The sequence below is a fragment of the Triturus cristatus genome, chromosome 7, assembly GCF_964204655.1.
Source record: "Triturus cristatus chromosome 7, aTriCri1.1, whole genome shotgun sequence".
Taxonomy (NCBI): domain Eukaryota; kingdom Metazoa; phylum Chordata; class Amphibia; order Caudata; family Salamandridae; genus Triturus; species Triturus cristatus.
Window position 1 is genome coordinate 1123630605 of NC_140590.1, and position 10150 is coordinate 1123640754.

At 47.5% G+C, this 10150-nt stretch overlaps 1 pseudogene; it reads right to left on the bottom strand.

Moving 5' to 3' along the window:
* Nucleotides 1–7977: 7977 nt before the first annotated feature.
* LOC146811202 (U11 spliceosomal RNA) lies at nucleotides 7978–8166 on the bottom strand (annotated as a pseudogene).
* Nucleotides 8167–10150: the final 1984 nt, after the last annotated feature.

Here is a 10150-nt window from a genome sequence, read left to right on the forward strand (position 1 = left end):
GTGTGAAGTTGTATTTTTAATGAATATTAGGGAAGGGTATATTTTAGAAAGTAACATTTTCCCTGCTTGAAGCTGCTCAGGCTAATTTGCATTCTCTCATAAGCAGTGGCACAGCCAGGAATACGCCATGATGAATGGTATGAAAAATGATCATAGGGCAGTTACAATGGCTTGGGAATCAGGAGTTGTTTTTCTCTTCCCCTGGCAGAAAGACCAGTGGGGTTGGTCCAGGAACTAATTTACTTCGAAGGGGTGTCCCCTGTAACAGGCAAATGTTTGGTAACACCTGGAGAGGTCCTGGTTTATGTCCTTCCTATTAGGCTGGCCCCAAATGCTACCTCCAGAACTGGTGTAGGGTGACCTCAGAGAAGGAGAGTGTTGATTTATCTGGTCATACATCTAGGAGGGCAGTGCACACAGGCTCTGCATAAAGAGAAAAGGAATTCTCCATCTTGGATTTTGAGAGTGAGGGGGCACTGTGGGATTGTTTACAGAAGGGCAAACAGGAACAGTTTCAAAAGTGGGTAGAGTTAACCCTAGGAACTTTTACCCATTCGCTTTGAGCGCCATTAGGAGCAATACACTCGTTGGTACCAAGCGTTAATATGGAACCTCAAGACACCCTTTTTAATCACACTTTATGGACCTGTGGAAGAAGAAAAGAGGACGAGACCTGATTTCTGTAACTAGAGGAGAGCCTTGAAGGATTGGGCTTGCTTTCCCTTGTAACTGGGACAAAAAAGTAGACGCCTATTGACCTGTATAGCTATAGGGCCACAACAAGCTGCAAGAGGACTTTTCCATGAAGTGCCCAGCTGACCAATAACAACTGGACCTTACTTGATACCTGCTGATGACTCCCAACTGTTGTTTCTCAGGTCCTGGAAACATGAGCTGTGTCTAACTGCACTTGTCATACCACCTCTGAAAAGTTGGTACCTACAAGGTTTTAGATTTCCAGTTCTCAAGAGGACCGGAACACACAAACCCATTCTATCCACCCACGGCATAGCCATGCTGGTTTGAAGAAAGTAGTTTCTCCCACTTGGAGCTTCGCCGCAGCAGCAAATCAGTGGGCCCTGATCGATAAGGTACCGGGCCTCATGGAACTCACCGTCGGATACAGCCTGGGGCTTGACCCACTGAAGGATATTGACTTCAATTTCAGAGACCCAAGGAAAAACTCTACTGTGGCCAATGACTATCAATGGTGTGTAATCCTTTTCAGTGCTATTATCACTTTAATCTTTAAAATGCATATCTGATGTATCCCTTAATGGATCAGTCTTGTTTTGGTGTCATTTGGCTTATTAAATTTTACTCTATTTTTATAATTCGCTTTGGTATTTTTATTGCTTGGTGTTTTTTACTTTATTACTGTTCTGACAGTGGATAAATAGGTCACACATTGCCCTAAATTAAGCCTGTCTTATCTACACCATTCCTATCAGCGGGTGGAGCTTAGGTTAATTAGTGACTTTGAAGGTCCACACTGTCTCGAGTTGTGAATATTTCTTGAAATGTATAGTTGTCCACCCCAAATATGAATCCAATTTATTGCAATCATAGAAGAGATGCATATTTTTAAAGGACTGCTTTGTGTGCTTCTTGGTGTAGGTGTAAATGTCAAAAGGAAAAAAAAAATACATAGTTGTATTGCTTTTTAGGTTGGGCCTAGGGACCGCACATGTGCTGTCTGTAAGACCTGTTAAATTGATAAAGGAGTTTGCTCCTGCCTGCTGCTTAACATTGGTTCAGTTCAGTGTCGCTCTTCTTTGTTGCCTCCTAAGTGGTTCATGCAGCTATACCTCACTTCAGTTTTTCGCAGAGGAGCATCGCCTAAATACAGTTTCTTTCCGCTTGCATTCTTCATCTGTTGTTGGGGAGAACAATATTTTCTTATTGTTGCAAGCGCGGCATGCCATGCTTTATCACTGTGCAACAAATGTAAAGCCCAGCTCATATGTACAGCCGCCCACCCCTGCATTTCTCTCATTACCAGCCCACAACCCCCCATTTCTCTCATCCGTCAGTGGTGAGAATAAAATAGTGGTGGCTCGCCTGGATGCTGTGAACTTAAATGCATGAAGTCAGCCCTCCGTGTGACAGTGTCTCTGCTAAGAGCCATCTCGCTTCTTTCGCTAGTACTTATTTTGTGTTGCTGCCGCTGTATTATGGTTCGTGAGCCCTCAACCATGATTATGCAGTTTGCGATCCCTTAACCAAGATGGCGCATCCTAAACAGATTATCTTCAGCGTTGAAAGTACCTTAACTAATCTGGTGCCCTTAGGGTCACAAAGTAAGGGTGCTGCGCTGGTCAAAATAATCCAGTTTTTGCCTTCCTTCTGCCTCCGGTGCTGGCTGAGCTGCTGGAGGCCCTGGAAGACAGCAACGAGACCATGGGGTCCACGCTGCTGCAGCAGCAGCAGGTGAAACTGGGCCTGGCAAGGCTGGAGCAGGCAGGGTGGTGGGCTGTCTGGGCAGGTACAGCATCACAAGTTCGGCAGGAGTGCCTTTTAATACAATACATGCTGAACACCTGAACACCTGAAAATGTTATCTGCATACAAAATGTTTCTGGAGCGTACTTTGGGTATAGCTATACTTCTGATTTTTGAGGCTAGACTATTGTTTTTTCAGAGCGCAGTGCAGCCTTATTTCTACTTCGTAGTGCTTCAGTGAATATATGGGTCGTGTGTTTGGTGAGAGAATAAGGACTTTCGCCTAGCCCATCAACTAAAGCAGTACATTAAACATTCTGGGGCTGTACTGCATGCAGATGAGTGCGCCAGCGCTAATTACGCTGTGCGCCAGAGTATGTCTATGCTTATGTGCATTTGCGTCTGTGCACTAATACAATATGCACACAGACGCAAACGCTTATAAACACAGAGTTCAAAGTCTTCACCAACATCAAGTCGCATTACAGACTGATCCTCTGTAATGCCATTGGGCGTACAATCTGGCGCACAGTGACAATTAGCGCTGGTGCAGTCATCTGTAATACAGCCCCAGAATATGATATCTTTTGTTTGGTCTTCCAATCAAGAAAGCAACAGAGATACTGGGAAGCTGCTGCTGTGAAGGCTCACTCAGAAATGTTGCAGTCCTCAGAACAAAAAGACGGTAATGCTGCCGCTGCTGTGCCAGTCATGCCATCCCTTCCTTGCCCTCACACGGTTACAAGTTGCAAGGCTCCGGAAACATGTAGCATGCCCTTTGTGTGCATGTCATACACCAGAGAGTTTACAAATAGGCCTATATTTGGCAGTCTCAATGCCACAGAGTGGCATAATTGTGTTCATCAACAAGGTATAGTCAAAGTGTCCTTGCAACGTGCAGCACACCACATGCAAGTGCTATAAATGGGACCAGTCATCAGACTTTTCCTTCATCAGTCATAATTAGTAACTGTCTCTTGTAAGGTTTGATGGAACACAGCATTTAAGATTTGAATGGGTTAAACCAGCGACCAAGTGTAATACTGTGTTGGAAGACTGCAGATTAGGCATCCAAGCAGCTGACAATGAAGCTTAGTTTTGGGGTAAGGGCACAAAACCACCACCAACTTCTGAATTGTAAATGGGATTTTATGTTTATTGAGATCTGGGCCACTAGGTAGCCTGATATATCATCCAGTCTTGACCAAAGGTCCAATAAAGTACAAAACTTTCCTTTTTATAAATATTTTCCCTATGTGTCCATCTTTTTCTTTCCATACCAACCATCTGTAACTTTCCTACCCATGCATCACCTACCATCTTTTCATTCAACTGATCACTCAGACATCCATGCATGTACAGCCATCCATCCATTCGGGCATTCATACAAATAGCTATCATTCCACCAACCCATCCATCCTAACTGCACCTCTACTTCTTAAATGCTCACGTTATCTGGATGGTAGCCACATAATTCCACTACACACCACATACACCAACTTTCCTCTATAACACATAAATACAGGGGCGTAACAAAGGCTCCCGCAGCCCCTGCGGTGCGGGGGGGGGGCCCCGAGCTCCAGGGGCCCCCTAAGCGCACTGTACACTACTCTTACACTCACAGATGCGGCGCCGCTCGTGGCTTGAGCGTGCTGCTCCAGCAAGCTTGGGGATTGCAGCAGTCTGCTGGAAGGCTCACCCAACTGCATTAATGCGCTTTTCAATCCCCGTGGCGCAGCCTCTATCAGTCTGATGTCATATCCTGCTTTTGGATCGTGGCCTGCACAGGGAGTTTGTTTTGCGAGCCTTCCCTTTATGCCACTCTGAAACTCTGGCTACGCAGGGTGCCAGCGCGCGCTGCGCCGGCTCTGCTGCTCCCCGCAGATGTGCTGCCAGCCGCAGCTAGGCTCAGTAAGTTAATACTAGTTAAATGTGTGCTCTCAGCTCTGGAGTGGCTGAGTGCTACAATATACCAAATCTGCCCGGGAGCTAGCCTGTTGTGCCTGTGCCCTGGCTCAGGGGCGTAAGCATATTGCCTGCGCCCGCCGCAGCTCCGCGCAACTTTACAGACATGCACAAGATTGACTTTCACACTGCTCAATCAAGACGGGGGCAGGACCACCTGCCCTCAGCAGTGGTTGCTATGGCACACCATGGGGGCCCAGGATTAAATCCGGATGTGAACGTTAGTGCCTCGTTACATCCTGAAGTAAGAAGATAGGAAGTGAGGTAGGTGAGAAGCGGCGGGGGACTCAATAGTTTCAAACGGAAGAGCGCCGCCTGCAAGCTCCTGCGCCTGCTTGCACTGCGTTGAGCCGTCGTGGTTTCAGAAATGCATTATCCGGGTTCCTGTGTGATTACATTAAGAATCACAAAGGAGTGAGTTGCGGCCAAGAACTGTCCCAATTACAGTTCCTCGCTAAACCATATTGCATTGTTAACCTCCTCTTCCTTCTCCGTCAGCCAGCAGTACAGCAGTTTGAGGTTCACCCTAAGCCTCTGCCCGCTCCCGTATTCACAGTGTCTGGGACGGAGGCTCAGGCCGCATGTACATCCTGAGATAGCAGTCGGCTATGGATCGTGACAGTTGCTGCCCTCCTCGCTCATTTTTGGGGAACCAAAGCCCATTCACTACCAGAAGTTAGCTGTTGTCAGGAGTCTGACTACAGAAATCCCGAGGCGTCAGAGACACAGTCCCCGGGAGGCCCTGGAGGGTGCAGGTGGCAGCACAGAGACACGTAGCACCGTCGGACCCTGAGGAAAGATCTAGAAACGGCAGCGGGATTGTATGTGAGGGACTGTCTGCCAGTTACACCTTCACTGGCCTAAACCATGTGCTAACGGCGCACAGACAGTAGTTTGCAACCCGCTTTCCAGTCAGGTAAGCCAGACATCTGACTGCTTTAAGATTTACTATTTTCCCTGCAAAGTTTTTGGTTGTGTCGCTAGGAAACAATCTCTATTTGTGACTCTCTGTAGAATTGACTGGTGACTTTGGGTTAACATTAGCCTAGGGAGTGCTGCGTAATGATCACGTGTTATTGGGCTTGTGCAATCAATAGTCCTGCAGCGTGTTTTGGCATATTGTCACTTTTCACTACCACCAGTGGGTGAATTTACATGAAAACTTCTAAGTTTACATTTTTCCTTTGACCTCGTGTGGGCGCTGTGCATGACACTTACGTTGGTGTGCTGTGATAAGTATGTGTTGGTGGGTTCGGCAAAGATTGTTTTATCTAATTGCAGCTGCCCCCTTCAGCCCATCTGGACATAATCAGCAGGCCAGATGGATCTGAACTTCACCCTTACCAGTGAAGGCCTCCCGTCATGTACGTTTTTCACAGTCTGGATAAGAGGGCCCGATTGCATCCATAACATGACCCATGGGAGAGAGACTACAACAGAAAGGCGGCCTGTCAGTAGACAGCGCCATCACCATCAAGCAGCCCCGCAAGACCTACAGAGAGCATAGGTGGCCTGAGAGGTGTCGAGATCTGTAGTGTGTGAGTCACTGCTCAGCTGCAAGGCTATCCCTGCAATGGCAGTATGTAGGGGTCCGGAGTCTGTCGCTGTGGTGCATTTCTTCACAAGCTTTTACTTTAATATTAAACCAGTTAAATCTTACTGCCAATTTTGCATTCATTTACCACTACGGGCCCTCCAATAAAGTTGGTGCCCTTCCACTTTTGGTGCTTTGCAGTAGTCTTAAGATTTTCTTAGAGTTTCTTGTTGCTCAAATGGGTGTCATTTCTGATATTCATGTTTCCCTCATCTTCAATACTTTATTTTGCTTGCAAGAAAGTGTCACTCAGTCGTTGAATGTCACTCATAATTACACTGAAATTAGGAAAATGTCACATAAGCAATCTGAAACCTTGGCAGCTATGAAAGGCGTGACAATGCATTTCAGAGCGGTGATGCGGAACACCACACTGAAATGCGTGTGTGTCACACCTGATGCGTGATACTTGGCAGAACTGCTTAGGTCGGCTGGCTAGTATGAGGCAGTGCTGCTGGGAAGCTCTGCAAATAATCATGGCGCAGGCCGCGGTGCTCTCAGCACTGCCTGCTGCTGCTCGCACCGGACCTGGCCACCCCCTGCTATCAGCTGTTATTACCTGCCCTTCCCCGTGTCATTTCCTATATAACCGCAATTGGGAGCTGCGAGAATTCAGTCTGTCACAGGACGTCCCCGCAGGAGTCAGGACAGCTGAGTGGCCTGGATGACTATCACTGTTCGCGGACTGGGGCCAGGCGGCACACTGAAATTGCTACGGCCTGCGGTGACTCAATGCCTGAGCCTGTCTGCAAATCAGCCTTGCAGACCACGGTCGCTGCCCTCCATTATGGAGCGCCGAAAGCGGAAGTCAAGAATTGGATAAGAGGGTTAAAAACCGTTATGGGATTCCGGCAACCAACCTGCTGCCAAAAAGTGTCCAGGGTCTCATCAGCAGGCACTAGACCCATGATGGTAAGAGAACTTTTTCATTGATATTGGGAAAGTACATACTGAGATGTGCTAACATTGAGCTTTGTGAGGGAAAGGTTGGTATTTTTCTCGAATATAGGTCCCGTACAGTGACTGTTTCCTAAATTAATTTAAAGCTGTTTTATATTTAATTAGCTCCTCTGCTTCTCCATTCACAATCCTGAGGCACTGTCGCACTGAAAATAGTAACATGCATTAGTGTCGTTGAGCAACATAATTTGAAAAGTCATTGTTGTTAAATACATACGCAAAAACTATTTAAAACAGTGCACGCTATATTTTATTGCAGTGTATGTAAATTGACCTATGTTACAATCAGGGCATTATCCCATACACTGAAGGCTCATATCTCTTTTCAGCTATTTAATGGACATATTGTGACAGGTGATAAACTCTGTGATCCTTCTCATCTGCAATGACATATTTTCTACTGATCAACATTTCTATATTGCGGTGATTGATGTGATTTATGTCAGCGACTCTGGACTGCCCCTCTGAATCTCCAGACTAACTTTGAGTACGACTGGCATCGCTGTACCTACTGTCCACAGTGCACGCATAACACAGATCATCTGATGATGTGAACCTGCACACCCATTTTGTTACCTGTGTCAAACTTTAACCAGTTCACTTTTGGTCTGTCTGCATCTGCCATATGTTTGGATGCTTTCATAAGTGGACATACTGTTTTACACACAACAGCGCCCTGGATGGCTGTAATCTACATATGTCCCAGCCTTACTCTTCTGAGCCTTGCCTGATGAAAAGTATCTGTGGTCACTGCCCGATCAGTTTAAAAGGGCACTAGGTTAGTTCCCTTCAATTTCTGGTGCTTTGCAGCCATTTTAAGATCTCTTTAGAGTTTCACATTGCTCAAATGGGTGTAATTTCTGATATTTTTATGTTTCCCTCTTCTACATTGCTTGATTTTGCTTGGTAGAAAGTGTCACTCATAGTCCTTGAAATGTCCCTCATAATTACACTGAAATTATGCAAATGTCACACATAGCAATCTGAAACTTCGGCAGCTATGAGACAGGGTCCGTCTGAACTCTGGAACCTAGTGTTAAAGTTGACTCGTCGCTCAATGCTTGCTCATATATTACAAGGTGCATGCACCAGAAGCCCCGGCAACAAAAATTATGTTTCCGAAATCTTTTGATATCGATTCCGCGCAAGACGCTCCGAGTTACCCCGAAGCCTCCTGTGTGCCACTCACAGCAGAAACCCTTTTTAGCCAAATGTACTTAGTATACCACTGCGCCTAGCAGCTAGTTCTATGTCTTGTAGCGCGAGGTAATATGTCACTTAAATACCACACCATATGCATTTTAAGGAAGATCTGCATGCTGAGCCTGCGCACGGCGCAGCTGTGTGATCTTCAGCCTCAGGGTGGGGCATCAGGTGGGCAAGGGCAGGGACCAGGGCTGGGCTGACTGAATTGTCATGTGCAGTCAGTGCAAAGTACGTGCGGACCGGAAATGCACGGCCTCACGACTGCAGGGCTAAAAATGTTACCTGCCAGGAAAGCACAGAAATAGGGTGTAATGTTCAATCTTAGGGTGACTGTGCTGGAAAAGCACTGACCCCGGTGTACTGTCCTGTAGAAGCCTGACCATCTCGCGGACCCGGCTTCTGATTTATCTCGCGGCACGCGCTCCACCGTCCTCGGTTCCACGGGCTCGAAGCGCTGACATCACGGTCTGTTGATTTGCGGAGCGCTGCGCGGAGCTCGTGCAGAGACAGAGCGGGCGCTGCGAACCGCACTGAGCGGAGGCATGGGGAGCCGGCTGCAGGGACGACTTGCCCCCACCGGTGAGTGAGGGAGAGGGGTTCTGAGGGTCCCACTGTTGGTAAAGCTTATTCCTTACTCCGGGAGGAGCAAGATTAGTCTCAACCTGCACTTACCTCAAAATGCATGGGGACACTTTTAACCTGCACCAAGTGCACTTACCCCTGCCTGCATCAGGTGTACTAATTACAACTTGCACAGAGAGAAATCACATCACCTGAATTATGCATATTTACACTGCAGATGTGAGGGGGCTTTTGCCTGCATCTATGACACTTACACATACAGCAGGAATTCTGGATGGAGGAATTTGTCTCATCTTGCATCTTGGGGCACTTACAGCACTAGGCATATTTATTGTAATTCAGCTTGTCACTGTTCCTTGGCATTCACTAGTTACGCCCCTCACACTGGGACAGTTACAACATAGGAGCTAGTATGACAGCGCCAATGGGACTTATCGGCAAAATGTACAAGAGCCATGTACGTCCAACTGCATCCCCTTGAACTTATGCCCTGACCCCACCTCACCTTGGGGGTTAAATATAGCACTGGAGCACTTGAAGATCCTGTACTGAGCACTTGCTTCGCTCTGCACCAGGGACATTTACGTCAACATGAAACCCCGTCATTTAATGTCCCCAGGGCAAATATTGTATCGGAGCAGTTGCAGAACCTTGTGTTGGGTGCTTAACTTGCCCTGCTCCTAGGGCATTTACATCATCTTGCAGGCTTCAGCCCCTCTGGGATAAATACAGTATCGGAGCACGTGCACAAGGTGCACGTAAAGCAACACCCACCGTACACACCCGGGGACAGTGACAGCATCGGAGCACTTACCGCACCTTGCACTCATGGCACTTTATGCGTTCTGCAGCTCCTTCACCTCATGGCGCTTGGGGCAGCCATACTGCCGGGTCACTTATTACAGTCGGCACTTCTCGCTCCTCTGGATATCTCACACTCTGGTGCCGGGGGTCGCGGGGGTTACGGTGTCAGCATTTACGGCAATCTACTCCTGGTACATGTGCAGGCAGATGCACCGACACCATGTTCGCAATGGCACTTACTGCAGTAGGCACTTTGTTGAAACACAGTGATGGCAATTATGGTGTCTGGGCACTGTGGTGGCACCGAAGGGTGGAGAGGATAAAGTAGTAGCCTTCGCAGGGTGCAGATGCAGCAATTAAGGCAAACTACACTGCAAGGACCAGAGGGGCTTACAGTTCCACAACTTACCACAAAGGCAAACTGCATTATTGGCAATTTTGCAGCAACAGTCTCATGCCTCAGTCATTTTCAGCAGCAGCACTTCCTCTATGTCTTGCACAGTGAGGGGTGTGTGCCCTAAAATTACCAAGGAGCGCCCCCAAAACCCCAGAGAATGCCTGCCTCGAGCACTCACAGCAACCTTCCCTGTTTCGTTA